Raw genomic sequence first — 17196 nt, 5'->3', positions numbered from 1 at the left:
TTATACTGGATAAGTGTTTGCAAATTACTCTCTGAATTAAAAGTGTATAAAAAAATCAACGATCCGCATTGTAATTATTATAAATAAATAATTAAATTTGATTCAATTAGTTTATTAATAATATTATTAATAGGCTAACAAATTAATTATAGAAAACTTTACTGGTTTGATTTCGTAAATTTTACTAAATTTGTTATTAATCCTTTCACAGAAAATTAAAAGGCTGCAACGCTTATTATTTTAATCCATTTTGGTATTAAAATAAGCAAAATTGGATTAAAATGATAAGCGTTGCAGCTTATTTTAATAGCTTATAATTTTCTGTGTTGACAACCAAATTACTAAACTAGTTAGTGAACTTTACTAAACTGGTATAAGAGGCATTAATAATTATATTAAATTAATTAAATAGACTAAAAATTAATGATCATTAATTACCACAATGATTAATAATTAATTACACTAAAAATTGGTATTTTTGGTAAATATACTAATTTTTAGTACAATTCTATTCAGATTTAGTAATATTTTTAGATCTTTAATGTATATTTCGATCTCATATAATGGAATTGAACACAAATTTTTTTTTTCGTTTTTTTTTTGGCCAGAAAAATTGTCAAACAATTTAAATAATAGATGACAAAAATCTAACGAATTACACCGCGTAAGTGGAACAAGAAGAAGCCGCGGCCGATGCTAATTTGGAACGTGCTTCGCTCGTACCAAGCACTTCCGCACTGGTTCCATCCTTGTTTCCCCCACTGGTGGCACAAAATCCACACTGTCGAATCAACATATATATATATATATATGTCGTCTCTTGTCATTTGATTCCTTCTGTTCTTTTATATCACGGATAATTTCATTCTCTCTACTCCCCTCTACTGCTTCTTTTATTCTTGGCAAAACTAACCGAGAATTCTAGTATACATATATATAGAAACTAATGTATAATACACACAATGCATGCGGAGCATATATAGCTTGGCTCCGAAATTCCTCGGGTGTACTCGTTGGCTCGTGCTACCGAACGTGGGAATATTCTCAGGCTTGGAAGCCGTTCTACCCCAACAAGCACGCTTTCTTGTACACACACACATCCAGTGTTGAGAAAAGTGCAAGGAAATAATATATACGAATACAGACACAATTGCGACTATATAATACACGGACGGACGGACGGAGATAGAGAAAGACAGATAGATGATTGTGCCTGAGGGAGCCGTGTGTCCTCTTTTGTGTCTGTGAAAGAAAAGGAGAGAGAGGCCACACCGCGATGGGTAATGTAAAATGTAACCTTAGCACATCCCATTGCCGCGTCTTATGCACATAATGCGAGACCATTGTATGTAGCACGGGCCACATTGTTGGCTTGGCTTTCGTTCCTTGGATCGCATCCTCTCTCTCTCTCTTTCATTTTCTATACACATATATATTTCTATATTATACATGCTTCACATCGTGGATGGATCCTTTTCTCGCTAGATTTTCTTGCTTGAGAATCGAGATACTCACTCAACAGGAATATATTTTGCATTTTACCAACAAAGATCATTATTTCGAGCACGCGAAAATATTTTGTTTTCAATTTTTTTCTTCCTTCTGATTTTTAGACCATTTTAAAGAACTTTAAAGAAGTATAAAAAATTTAAGAAGAACTATTTGTAGAGGAACATAAAATAAAGAGGTAGAAAAAAATATTAAACATAAGAGAAAAAGATAATGAAAAAAAAATTTGTTAAAGAGGAGTAGAAAAAGGAGAGAAGAAATAAAATATATAAGAGTAAGAAACAGAAAAGGGCATAGTTTAAAAAATGAAAATGCAAAGAAGGCATAACAATAAAAAGACGTAATAATATATATTTTTGTATATGAAAAATAAAAAAAATGTCCGTTACAGTTATTTATGACTACTATTTTAAATAAATAAAACAGAAAGAAAAATTCTCATTTATTGTGCAAAAAAATACCCCTCTCTTTATATATATAATACGGTATGTTCACGGTTCGTCTACTGTTGTCTGATCTTTCGACCCTTTTCGACGTCCTTTTTATGACTTTTTGCACTCGCTTCCGTATTGTTAAAACGCAACCATTTTCCGGGGAAGAGCGCGGATTTCGCCGCTATAAGGTTGATTATTCAGACCTTGAGAAATGCTTAGATTAAGGATGTAAAGTTTCTTGTAACTCGTGCCTTTCTAAAGCGTGTGAGAAAATCCAAGTTCTGTAATATATAAACTTTACTCTTGTTTCACTACTTACAAATTAGGAAGGCATTTCGAATTTTACTATCACAACCAAAACATTTATTTTAATTAGCTTCAAAATTCATTAAATTTTCATCAAACGAAAGAAAATTATTTTCTTTTTCAAATTATTTTGATGAATTTGAATTATTTGATTGAATAATTAAATAATAATATTTAATTGTATAGGTAATAAATTTGATTGAATATAAAATTTGGTTGTTTGAAAACATTTCTTTTTACTTTTCTAGAGTAAAATAACGAGATACCCTATTTCGGAAGAAATTCCTCATGATTCTCTGATGTTCTTCTCACCATAATTTCTTTACCCCCACTCACGATCCAATTCTCACACTAAAGTGCTTCTAATTTTCCGCTTCTTCAACCCTCTCCCTCTTTTGTAAATCAGCATTTATTCTAGGAACAAACATTCCAACTTGTTTTCTTCTTTCTTTTTCTTTGCCTTCTGGCCACTTGAAAACTTTTCTTTCTCTCGTCTTTCTCTTCTTTTTTTTCATCTTCCCTATGCTTCTGTTCAATCTTAATTCCTCGCGCCCATAGGAAAAGAGTATATACATCTATAATAGCAACCTTCCGTTTTTAAGCTATTATAAATCTTTTTTTATGAACTTCACATTTCCTGTTTCACTCAAACACGCATTTACAAATCACGAGTGTTATAAAGATAAATGTTCAGAATCATTGACATATGTGTGTGCTTGTCAAACTAAATTTTATTAACCTCAATATAATCATAATAATATTATTATTATTCTCGTAAAGTAAATATTGATTTGATAAATAATCAATATTAACAAATAATTTAAATGATGTTTATCAATTTGATATAAATTTAATTAAACACCTATACTAATTAAATAACCCATAAAAAAGAAATTCGATTCATTATAAAAGGTTCTCGATCATATTTCAAAATGATTTATTAAAAAAAAGCGACATTTTGAATAAATTTATCATAATCTTAAATTTAATCTAAGTTTTATGAATATAATGATCAAAGAAAAAACGGTCGCCAAAAATTTAATTTAATCTAATATTTATAACCGTAAATGATGAAATGAAAATTAATGCATATACAACTAGAAAATAAATATGCAAAATAAATATACGTAAAAAAAAATTTTTTGACGTTACAGTCAATCCCTGCATATATATATTATAATAAAGACTTTTTCGGATCAATTTAAATCCGAAGTGAAAGTTTTGGATCCGTCACTAATGATAATGATGACGGGTTTTTCTTTGTGCTTCACATTTTTTTTATATATATATATGCGTGTGATGGATTGTCGTCGAATTATTATATTCTGTTCGATAATTATCCTGACAAAAAAAATATATATAAAATGCGACGATAGCGAGAAACGAGTTAAATAACGATAAGTTGATGTGTGATTTGGGTCGCACGAATATAATATGGCTTTTCGTATACATATATATTTATCCCTTACATCAAGTCACGCATGTGGCTTTCTGTTTTAACAGCTTTACTTTTCGGATTTAATGATTTCACGATCATGCAATTTTATACTCTTCTGATGCTCTTCCTTTATTATAATTATTATTTTTTTTCCATCGTCAAGCATTTTTTTTTAACTCACGTCTTTTGTTAATGCAAATATATTCTTTCGTTTTAATACATTAGAGGGTACACTCTCTTTTTTTTATATTTCATGGGCATGGAACGCAAAAAATTTTTGCAAAAATAAAGAAAGAACGTTCCAAATTATATTATATTAAGCAAAAATTATTCTTGACATATTTGATATGAAAATTGACTTACCAGTTTCTTACAGCTTATATATTTGCGAATTGACGGGACTCACCTGAAACAAAAACAAATGGAATTTATTTAGTAATTTGTCTATAAATTCATGACATTCTTATTTAATTTCTATTCAAACGAAATATTTTTGGAATATTTTAGGTAATATTAAATATAGTAAAGAAAATAACAAACAGTTAAAACTAATAACAAATAGTAAAAAATAATAGAAAAATACTAAATAAATTAAAAAAATTGTAATAATTTAGAAAACGGCAATTACATAAGAATTAAGAGTATGAAAAAATAAGGATTTGGAAGACTAATTTAATTTTAAATTAATTTTAAAAAAACGGTATTTACAATATCTTATATATAGTTATAATAAAGAATATTGATTATAATTGGAAGTACAAGAAACCATAATCTAAATTGATTATACCGACCGCACTAATGGTTAAAGGAACCGATGATTAGGGCGATAAGAAACTGATAAAAACCTGATGATTTAAGTGTATAATGAATACTTGTTGAGGGGGCACGATATATACCCTAAATGGAATTAAAATATACGATTGGAAAGATCCTTGGGATCAGCAATTCGTTATCCCCCAGATATCGAATCGATTATAGTGACCTTAACGCCAAGTAAAATTTATGGTTCGAGAACAGATATATTGGTAAAGAGAGAGAGAGGAAAGTAATTCTCATTTTGGGACAGCTATACATAGCTGCAGGTGGTGAGATCAATATAATATAGTTTTCGAAACGAGGGGGTCCAATATCAGGTGTAATACTTTTTTTTAAAAAAGAGAACTACAATCCTAATTAGAGGATCTAGAGTCCTTATCTCGTTGCTGGCGAGACAATAAAACCCACTCACATTCTCCACTCTTGATTCTCTCGTATCTTGTTTCTTAAATCAAAGCCATATCTGAACCAAGATTGCTTTATTATAGTTAAGATGTCTTGATTTATATTTCGTTTTTTCGAAAACAAAAATTTCTATATTTTCGTATATAAGCATAACAATAATAATAATTAGTACTATTATTGTTATTAATATCGTCTTAATCTATATTTTTGTAATTTTTTCGCAGCATCTTCAGAAACGTATAATCGATATACTCTATAAAGGATTATATATACAGACTGGTTTTCTTGTTAGTTGAATTTAATCTTAATTTTAATTAGTTGGCACATTATCGTCACTATCGCATCATCATTATTCACCTCCAGCTGTATGTCACCATTAATCTCCTTAATTAAAGATAAGGCACTATATAATATGCTTCTGAGTTATCATCATATAATGACTAAATTTCACTTGCAAATCCGCATTTATAATATATAGAAAAAAATAATTAAAAATCCTTTCTCAGTGATGGTTAATAATTTTATAAATCAAAAACAATATTTCATTATTATATAAAAAAAATCACTGAAATAAAAATTCAAAATACTAAATTATAAATAAAAAATTCGAATAAATAGCAAATTTTCGAAAACCCAAACTAATAATTGAAGTTTGAGGTCCCCAAAACGAAAGGGCCCCGAAAAAGAGTGGTCTCTTTTTAAATATATAAAGGTTAACAAGTGGCCATCGAGGCGTTAAGCAATCCGGATTTTGGGCCCCGAGGACAGCACACGAGCAGCACACTCCGGGAACGAGTGTGTTGGCAAAAAAAAAAAAGAAAAGAAAAGGAAAAAAAAGAAATACAATTTCTCATTGTGTGTGTATATATATTCGAAAGGGCATCTAAGGCCCCAAACGAGGTTCATCGTGGGGCACCTATTTATCGACACCCACTAGAATAGACTCCCCCCTCCTCTCTTTCACTATGGGGTGGCTGACACACTTGCATGATTTTTTGGCTTTATATGCATTAGGGGGGTGTGGGCCTTATTTAAGGGCCTTATACCATAAAAAAAACACGGGAAGATTCTCGTCGGTAGGTTCCCACGACATGGCACACCACCTGTGCTACCGGCCAACCCTAGAAGGACCCAAAGCCAGAAATAAGAAAAGTGGTGGGGGGAAGGACCCAAAACACGCTGATCTTCCTATATATGGTTAGATGTATGTGGATGAAAGAGAGAAAAGAAAGGGGAGCAAGGCAAGCTGCTTTTTTTTCGAAAAATGGACATGGCTGGGTGTTAAAAGATGCAGAGGAGGGTTACGATCCCTTATTAGTTATTATATTATTGCTTTTATGGTCCTTCCGCATATAATACACATTTAGAAGATGAAAAGTTGATTGCTTTCGTGTGTTAAAGTGAGATACGAGATATTTTTTCATCTCGAAAAAAAGGATGGATAAAATGAGTTAAGGAAATGCGCGCGAGGTCTCAATGGGGCCTAATTCTCTCCCCCCTCTCCATATAACGTTATAATAATAATTATACAGCGAGGGCAAAATCATCATTTGTATAATTGACGAGCGCTGTTGACTTCAAAAGAAAATTATGTTTTCATTGAGAAAATGATCTTTTTTAGAAATTATTCTTTTTTGAAATGACCCTCTTTACATAAGGAAAAAATTTCCTTTTCCAGAATGAATAATTAGAACTTCTGTTTTAAATTAAATTTTTTTAATTTTAACTTTACACCCACAAATAAAATTTTTATTTAACTCAAATAAAAATTTATTTACAATAAATATTTAAATTTGGTTCTGAGACAAATATTTATTTTCTGGGCGTAAAATGTTTCTATAGAAATTAACAGATTATTTAAAAATATAAAAAAAAATTTCAAAGAACTTATTGTCGTGTAAAGGAGAAAAAAAAAGATTTTGCCCACAAAATATATTTCCAAGAGGGCAAAGAAATTCTGATAAAATGCGTGTTGAAAAGGTCTCTTTCACAAAACTATATATACGTATAATTAATGTTTTAATAAATATACATATACACACACGTGTGGTAAAATTATACATCACCTGCCAGTCAATACTTTGTATTCATTAGCTCAATTTTTCAGAATTTATTATTACACACAAAAATCTCTGAAACGAGAGATGATGTTCATACAATTATTTTTTTGCCGGCACAAAATTCCAAGTAATTCTTTTTTTTCAGCCAATCTGTGCGCTTGTTTGGAATTATTGGAAATTCTTTTCACGATATCTACCTAAATAGAGTAAAATAATTTTAAAAGGACACAATATTCGTAGAAGTGCGCCGCTTAGGTATTTTGCAATCTTCTCATCTCAAAGAAGGGAAAAAAAATCTTATACAATTGGAAAAAAAATAGAATAAAAAAATGAGAATCTTAATTTTATTGATCCAAATTTTATATAAAAAAAATAAGAGAGCCAATTTTGTAAAACTGTTTTCTTTTCTCAGCATTCAGGAAGTAAATGCTTGAAATTTGGCAAAGATTAAAACCAAATATGGAGACGTGTTTATGGGTGCAACCCGCGAAGATGTAACGGTGCTGGGATGCTGCGCGCACTTTGTGGTCGGAAGTGTTTTTTGCGGTTTTTTGAAGGAGCAGGTGACAGGTGTAAAAGAAGTTCTTTTGGATCTTGATTCTGGGGTGATGATCAAGATCATTGGTTATATATATAAAACACAGCATCTCACATGGAAGCTGGGAGTCCCGTTGTGATAACCTACAAGGATTACGAACGAGTTCGAACTCGTCGCAATCAAAATGGTCTCTCATTAAAACGACGGACAGGAATTCTTGATCGTTTGTATGCGAATCACAGATATCGAAGAAGCTTGTTCTTCGTTTTCTTATGCTCGTTTCGCAAACCCTCCAAGCACACTTTCTGCGTCTCTCTCTCTCTCTCTCTTTATCTTTCTCTCTCTTTTTCCTCCCGCTCCCATTTTTTTCCACGGCACTCTTTTATAAACGTCTCTAAATAACGAGCCCGCAAAAGATAAGCCTTTTTCGAGATGATCATTTTTGCACGTGATCCTGATCAACTCGATCGGAAGCACTTCAGATAAGCTTTTGAGCTTATAATAAGGAGGCACTCTCACACATACTTATAAATATCTAGCACAACAATCTCTTACAAAAATTTTGTTGTGAAATTTATCTCGAAAAAAAAAATAAAAAAGTTTTACTCATTCTCTATATTAAAATTACAAAATGTCTGCATTCAAAATTTTGTCTCTTGGTCAATGTTAATGTGTAATATATTAATTTCTTTGTATCTAAAAATAACGGAATTTTTTCGCATTGTTTTTTTTTGTCATTTTTAGAAAACGATTTTAATTCTCGTATTTATTTAATTACTAATTAGTGATTTATGTTTAATAAATCTGTCTTAATATTTTATGACATATATATCCATCATTATATTTCTCTATATAATAAATTCATCAAGCAAAAATGACAATTTCCACATCATTTCAAATTTTTTATCGTTGATAAATTAGAGAAGAGAGAAAAAAATAGAATATTAAATAAAAATTAACGAATATCTCTATATTAGATTACATTTACACAAGAGCTAGTAGAATATATTTTTTTACATATTTTTTTTTAAACCCTAATCATCAAACATGACGTTTCTTTGAGGTGTAGTGTAGAACGAGGAGGTTAAAAAAAAGTGGTAATCCTGGACACGAGACAGCTTAATTTTTTTTTTGAAGACTCAACCTTACGTAATACGTCAAACAATTTTATCCAGAATTTCAAACAAGTCCCACGTCAACATTTTTGACAGCTATGATGATTTTAAAAGCGATCTCTTTTTTAAACGTCATTTTATAAACATATACGATTCGAGAAGGATCAATTTTGGCATATAATATATATCCTTCGAGATTTTACTGTTATTTTAGGTATTTTTATAAAGAGTTTTGTTTTTTTGTTTTACAGTTGGACAGACAGACAGAGCAAAATAAATTATGAAGAAAATACAAATAGAAAGTAAATTTTTGGCATATAATATTTTCAAAATTATTTATAAAGTATAAAAAAAAAAAACTTGCGACGCAAAATTCCAGGAAAAGAAACAGCAAGCAAATGAGTAAATCTAGTCACGGTAATCTCTGTCGGTAATTTCCTTTTGTAAAAACGAATAGTTATCAACGATGCATAACGCGACACGTCCTCCAACGGCCTCGAGAAAACAACACATGCCTTCACACCATGGAATTCTCATAGCTCGCGGTGGCATCGCCCCATCAAGTATATATAACCTCTACGCAATGTTCATATAGCTCGTGCCTTTCCGCCTAAAGGTCCTTCCTCTTTTGTCTCTTTCTTTTGCAAAAATTTCCTCTCTTTCTCTCTCTCTCTTTTATTCTTTTCTTCTTTTTTTCATTCTCTTTTTTTTCCTAATCCATTTGTACGCGACGCTCCCTCTCTGTTTTTTTTTAGCAGCTCCACTCCTTTCGGTTGAAGTTAAACCGCTCCTCTCTTTTCTGCATGTATGTGTGTATGTTTGCAGTGTCAACCCTAGACGCATTTTAATGAGCTACACATCAGGATTTGTATTTTAATTATATAAAGTCCCTGATTTTAATTGTATGTTTTTTCTTTCTTTTTTTATATTCAGTAAATTTACATTAGTATATATCACAGAGAAAATATGATGATTTGGTAATTTTAAAAATTGCACCGAAATCTTTCTGTCGATTGTTTGTTCGGTTATTTATAATTTCGGACAAATAAAAATTCTGTCAATTAAAAATTCGGACAAATGAAAATTCGGTTTCTTAAAAATTCGGACAAATAAAAATTGGATAAATTAAAAATTCGTACAAATAAAAATTCGGACAAAAGAAAATTAGGCTTCTTAAAAATTCTGTCAATTAAAAATTCGGTGAATTGGAATTTCTGTCATTTAAAAATTCAAATCACATAAAATTCGACTGAATGAGACTAATTTTTTTTCAATCTATTGAAGTGTTTCTCAACACTCTCTTTAAAAGAATTTCAACTACAATTTTCTATTTTTCCATAAAAATAAATAAAAAAAAAAATTGTTTTCCCAATAGGATTAAATTTATTTCGTGTCTATTCAGATATTGACATTGATTTAAAGTTGTCTAGTGTAAAAAATATATACATATACAAATGCCACTATGCCTCTGGGACAATATTAATTGTGGGGTGCGTTTGTTTAAGCGCATATAGTAAAGCCTCTCGAGAGAGTGATTCGTGCATGTCTGCCGAATTGATTCAATAAATGGGCTACTTCCGTCACACAAGAGGTGCCTCGTGTGAACCATTCTAACGTGCAACCAACCGAGATGTGAATGGCCCCATAAAATAAACGAATGGCGTTAAAAGAGTGTGTTCGCATTTACACACAGAGAAGAGAGGGGGGGCACCTGTTGTTTAAGAAAAAAAAAAGAGAAGAAAAAAAAACTGGTGCAGAAGGTCGTTAGAGGCCGTGAATCCAAAATGATTGACTGTCACGTGTGGAAGGAAAAAATAAATTTTTTGCTAATAAGTTAAAATTTGCCAATTTTATATTCTATGACAGTACCACGAATTCATTGTAATTCATTGGTATATTTATGTTATTATTTTCAGCGTGAGAAAAATTGACCAACCAAGAGCTTCGTTAAGGTGCGGATTTGAATAATTGAAAATTGCCCACCACTTATTTTACAAGCGCCTATATAGCATAAAACCTATTCTCTACTTATACTCTATAATAGCCCGACTACTGTGCAAATAGTTACTTAACAATTTGTGCTCACTTTGTTGCGCGCAACAAATAAAATCCATTGCCTTTGCAGAAATTATGCATACAATATTCTTTTTTTTTTTTAGAATTTAGAAATAGTAATTTTCAAATTTTACAGTAGGGAAAATTTGCAAATATTTGCGGAACGCATGAATAGTTTCTAAAATTCAATTGTTAGAATTTTCATTTAATCGAATTTCGCATAATTTTCATTGAGCCGAATTTTAAAAAATTTTTAAAATTCGATTGGATGAAAATTTTGTTAAATTATTTAATTGAAATAAATATTTCCTAATAATCCAGTAAGCTATTAGTTGAATGAAATAAATTTTTTGTTTTCAGTGTATATATAAAAATACAAATATCAAACTCTTTTTCTACATAAGGAAAAAATCCATTACTCCCAAAGGAACTAAAAAACCATGTTAAGTTTTTACACACACTTTTTTTTATTTATTGATAATATGTAATTATAAAAAACTACTCGTTTCTTCTAAAGTTTCGTAATATTGCCTGGCTTTTTTTTTCTCTTCTTGACTCGTTAAAAACAAAGTTTTTGATAATTATACTGAAATGTATATATCCTATACATGTTTGAAAAAATTCAGTAAGTAAGAAAAAAAAACTTTTGATCTCAAGATGATTAACTTCCTGCGGAAATGACCGCCGCGAAGTTAATGGTCGAAGGTAAAAATTATTTCCAAAAAAAAGGTCAATTTCTTGTGCCCGAAACATGCGACTGAAAGCGAGTAGCCAGAAAGATTTTTTTTTTTTTGCTAACTCCTTCAATTAATCGGTGAACCTTTTTACCGACAAGCAAAGGCAAACACTGATGGTGTGTACAGAGAAAGAGAGAGAGACGAGTCATGAGCCTCAAAAGATTCGATTCTGTGAGAACTTTACACCGTGAATAATGCACGTTTTCCACTATATAGAGGATCAACAAAAAAAAGAAGATAAAAAAAACAGTATTGACTGAAGATGAAAACATTTGTTGATTCTACGCTTTACAATCTAGACAGTCACGTGGTAACTATATATATAAAAGCTTTTCTATGGCATCAAATCTTTTTTTTCTCTGTACTTTGAAAATTAGATCCTTTTATAGATCTTTTCACACTAGTGGTGTTTTTTTGTTTATTTTATTTTTTTAATTAAGTTACATTTTACTAATTCAAAAGCAAAAACTGAGTCACTAATTCAAATTAGTTACAATTTTATAATAATAAATATAATAAAAAAAAATTATTAGTATTATTATTAGGATTATTTTTATTATTATTGTTATTATTATTATTAGCCTAAAAATGAAAATCACGTGCGAGAAGAGAATCGGGATAACGAATTATCATACTGCGAAATCTCTCTGAAATAATTAAGGGTTTTGAAAAAAATGAAAAAAAGAAGAAAAAAACGTTAAAAAAAAACAAAAAGTGGAAAAATACTACATACGACGCGCACATTTAAAAGCGTCAGTATCGTTTGGCCATGATCGACGACGATTAAAGGGCTCCGACTTTGGCTCCCGGGTACATATAAAGCCGGGGCAATTATGCATTTTGCAAAGTAAAGGGAGTGTCGCGCTTCACCCGGTATGGTGCTAATGGTCATGTGAGCTTGATCGATGATTCAGCGAATTACAAAACCTTATACGTATATACATGTGTATAAACATACACAGTTACACTGTTGCTTTGTATATATATATATATGCGGGCAAAATTTCTCAAGTGATCCAATAGCAAAAATATAAACATTTCATTTTTTTAAATTTTATAACAATTTTATGACTATTGTATATAAAAGGATGAAAACAAATTTTGATTATTGTTTTCAAAAAGGTTTTTTCCTATATATTTGAAAAATTCATATATCTCATAAACGGCTTGTTAAAAAAAATCGAAAAAAATCATGAAACCTAGTCTCAATTAGTATACGAAAAGAAAATAAAAAAGTTTCAAAGAAATTGGAAATGTAAATGTAAAATGGTGTCTGATTTTGGTGTAGAGTACATCATATATAGTACAATATACACTATAATGCATATATATATATATATAGTATAAATGGCTAATTAGAATTCCACACGGTCCTCGCCAAAAAATTCGCGAGAACAATTTAAGCGGCACCTCTTCGAATATACGCGCCTAAGGAGGACTCGTGTAAGCGATTACGAGGTGTCGCATTCAACAGGAGATTTTATAAAGGAGAGTCTAATTCTTTTTTAAACACGCGCAACCAGCATGTCGAATAATTTTTTACCTCCCTAAAAAAAAATTAATTCACCGATATAGAGAGGGACAATAAAAAAAAAATATATATTGAAAACTTCTTCTCGAGAATCGTTTTTTTTTCCCTCTGCTTCTTTATTAACTCTAAATTGGGGAGAGTGAGAGAGACTAAATTAAATGTAAATTAAGTGAATATTATAACCCAGATTATAAACTTTAGAGTTATGGCACTTTAATGAAAAACACATTTTGCGATTTCGCAAACGCTATTATAATGATCCTTCTCATATTCCTTTTCTTCTCCTAAAAAGAAAAAAACTCCGTTGAAAAAATATTTATTTGTTTGTAAAATTTAGTTATTTACAATTTTCTTTTTTTCTAATTAATTTAATTATAAAATTGTATTCAAATTAATTTATTCACAGTCTAAAATTAACTTTCGCAAATGTGTAAGAAATATCAAAGAAATGTGTGACTTTCTTAAAAATCCGTATAATATTGAAATCAGGTTTATTAAATTAGGTAGTAATGAGAGCAGATATGGAGAATCTAATTGACTTCTTTAAAGTGAGCAACATATTTAAAGGTGTGATTTAAAATAATTAAAAGTCATATTCATAATTTTTAAATCCATAATCTTACAAGGACTTCTGTTTCATAAACATTTTATGCAGAAAACCGCTATCGCAGCATTAAAATGAGCTCGGAAAATAAATTTTATTGTCGAGCTAATGTCAGTGGCGTCAATTTGAAAAACGTGTTTAGAGCTCCATTTCAATACTAAGTAAAAAGATATATAGAAGAGAGAAAACGCAATAAATAAATAAAAAAAAAAAATCCTTTTCCTTAGCGCAAAAGAGAAGTGACGCTCATCTCGTTTAAATATAGTGCTCCGCTTCCTTAAGGCCAAATCGCCGTTTCAAATAAATTATTTAACTGATTATGCGATACGAGCCTGATGCTAGATTTCTTTAAATCTCCAACGTGAATAACTTGTCTCGTCACGTAAATTTATAATTATATATACTCGAGAGCGTTAATGTTTATAATTATATCATTTATTAACAGCTAAATTTTATAGAGTTCATTTACAGTTTTATTATAACTATTCAATAATAATAAATTTCTAATTACCACAATTTTAAAGGAATAGAATTTTTATGTAACAATTTTTGAAGAATTGAGTAATAAATTTTGAAGGAATCGAATTTTTATAATTAACTATAAAAAAAAATAAAATTGTTAAAGAAAAAAAATTTGTTTTTTTTTTTAATTTTCTATATATATATATCATGTTGTCATGATGCATTAACATTAAAAAGGATATGCTTCTTTGATATAAGTATTCCAAGAAATAAAGAGAATATCTCTCCTCTTTCTCTTTCTCGCTACAAATCCTTCTCTCCTGTAATTTTCTTTTCTCCCGATCCATCAGTGAATCGCGCACGCGTATAACCTAAGTGCCACTGCAATTCCAATATAGGATATATACACGTAATTTCATGTAGTCTCCGTATGCGTGCTCGGATCTCAATCTTATGAGAAAATAATAAAATAAATCGACAACAAAAACTGGTTTTTGTATATAGCGAGATAGTAATTTCCTCTGCTGCAATAGAAGTCGAAACGTGTAATGCAACCAACTATATATATATAACACTGGTCACACGTGTGCAACACTGGAAACTGCAATGAACATTTTTGATTCAACAGACACGTCTTTTAAACGAGCTTCCATCACGAAACTATACAAATTTAAAAAATGCTCACGAAATCCCCTGTCTCTATCACTCAAAAAATTTTTTTTATATTTAAACATTGAAAATTAAAAAAAAAAAATTTTTTCCCTCTTTGCTCACGAAATACCGGTTAAAACGGGAATTTTCATATATGAAATCAAATATAATTGACGGGGGCAATTAATTTTGATTCACTGTTTTTAAACAAAAACGAAATAAATAAAGGAATATTTTACAAAGTGTTATTATAAAGATTCCCTCTACTTTTTATTTATATTTTTCATTTTTTTTTTTTTTTTTTGTAAATAACGTGCAATTTTATTATAATTATGCCCTTATTTTTTTATGACTTGATATACTATAAGACAAAAATCAAGATTGAGAGGAGTTTAAAATATGAAATTTTGCAGACTTAAATTGCACATAATATCATGTATATATATATATACTCATTTAAAGTGTATGTACATTAAATATTTCCAACGTGTTATTATTGTGTATATTTTATTCTCCTGAATAAAAAACAAAATTCCGAAAAAAGCAAAAAATTTTATTTATAAAGCGACAATTATCATTATATATACACGGTTAAGTGAATTTTTTTTTGTAAATTATTAATTACATAAGTTTGATAAAAGTTAAAAATTTGTTCATTTCATTTTATAGTAAAATAATTTTTTTTACTGTAGTAATAATAATAACAATAATAATTATTGATATAAAAAATGAACTGAAGTTAAATAAATAATGACAAGTGGGTAGGAATTAATATGCAGGTATGTAACAACAATAGATAGAGGAGGATGAGAGTATACATACATGGAAATATTGTTGCGCGTGTGCAAAGTGTGCGTACGGCATGCGCGAAGAGCGTGGCGGTAAGTTTTTTATTTTCCCCCACTCTCTACCTAGAAAAGTTTCTTTCCCCCTCCCCTCACTGTTTCTCTCACTCTATGCGATCTTACACTATCATCCCTTCTCTTCTCAATGCATCCTCCTCCACCGCACCCGTCGACACCATATCCAACATCATCGTATTCACTCTCACTCCCCCTCCTGCTCGCCCCTCCCTTCACTCTGATGTTCTGAGATCACCAACGCTGACTCGGACGCACCTGCCGCCGGTTCCCACACTCGATGCCCTCGCGCCGGACGTGACGTCACTACCTACACACTTTTGCTACCTTCTCTCTTACACACTGATAAATATTTAAATGTATAGATATATATGTATGTATATAGTTTTTCGTGTCCGCTATACTTGCTAGCTCGTGGGTCTCCGTTTAGCTTTAGATAAGTGCGTGCTGGCGCATAAAAGGCGGGGTTCCACTGAGATTATCTTTCTACCGTGAAAAAATGACCTCCTCCTATCTTCCTCTCACCCTTCCGCTTCCATCAGGTTTTTAACTCTTTACTTGATATTGTCGCGACACACGTTTATAAAACGAAACTATCATTTTAGATAGCGACAAAAAATTTATAATTTTAAAAGTTTCTGCAGTTAGGAAAATTTAGTTTACTAATTATATTTTTTACTAAATACCAAAAATTAATTTACTAATAATTTTTACTAATTAAATTAATAAAATTTATGATTGAATAAATTAATTTTTGGTATTTAGTAAATTTAATTTAAATCAAAGGCGCGTGGCGCCTCCATTACAGGGTTTCGTGGCTTGATAAGGTAACGTTTACTACTATGGTAACGGTTTTTATGGTAACGTTTGCTATGGTAACTGTTACTATGGCAATTATACGAGTGTACGACGGACGGACGGACGGACGCCAAAGCAAAACTATATAAGGTTTTTAGGCCTGAACCACGAAACCCTAAAAACGATTATTTTATAAAATATTCGGCTAACATAACCTGAAAATTATGTCAATTTCTAGGCCAAGAGAGCGAACATATAACGAACATAACCTCAAAAATGCAAGATTCCCTTGATTATTTAAACAAATTATTGTTACTAATATATCAACTCTTTTAAAAACTGTTTTTTTTCTGTTTACATTTTGCGTGATATAGGGGGGTAGGGGTTCAAGAAAAAAAATGGTGAAAAATATATTACGTAATAATTGTCATGAATTCTCTCTTTTTTGTCATATATTGAATACATATATAAATATTGTGAAATTGTCTTTTCCTGTTTATATATATAGTATATATAATAGTAAATATAAAAGAGGAAATTTTCTATTGAGACTTAAAGTTGTTTGTAATACAATTGTAATAATGATTATGTACACAAAATAACGTGACAAAAGGGAGTTTTTTCTTCAGGATAAGGGTCCAAAATGACACAGAGATCAATTGTATAAATTCACTTTCTTTTCTGAATAATGAATATATTTCATTGATGTAAATTTAATGTAATATTGACTGTATCTTGGGAGGAGAGAATAAAATGTCATATATATATATATAAAAATTCAACCAAGAGAAGTGTTAGGATATTGCAAAATATTCATTGTTAAGGGAAATAACACCTTTGGTACAATGAAAACTCAATTATAACCTTTCGTTCGTTT

General features: G+C 30.2%; 1 protein-coding gene across 8 annotated transcripts in view; it reads right to left on the bottom strand.

Moving 5' to 3' along the window:
- Positions 1–17196, bottom strand: part of LOC127283192 (tubulin monoglutamylase TTLL4-like) — a 182346-nt gene that overhangs the window by 24268 nt on the left and 140882 nt on the right. For 6 of the 8 annotated variants that reach the window (XR_007843314.1, XR_007843313.1, XM_051307907.1 and 3 more), the window contains exon 8: positions 4051–4093. The exons of the other annotated variants lie outside the window; for them this stretch is intronic. The gene's annotated coding sequence lies outside the window, so the exon portion shown is untranslated. The remainder of the gene's footprint in view (positions 1–4050; positions 4094–17196) is intronic. 8 annotated transcript variants of the gene reach the window in all.

Source organism: Leptopilina boulardi, unplaced genomic scaffold (genome assembly GCF_019393585.1).
Source record: "Leptopilina boulardi isolate dan_hultmark-lab unplaced genomic scaffold, ZJU_Lbou_2.1 LbouV2_31, whole genome shotgun sequence".
NCBI lineage: Eukaryota > Metazoa > Arthropoda > Insecta > Hymenoptera > Figitidae > Leptopilina > Leptopilina boulardi.
Note: the sequence above shows the minus strand (reverse complement) of the source record. Positions and strands in the feature narration are given on the sequence as shown.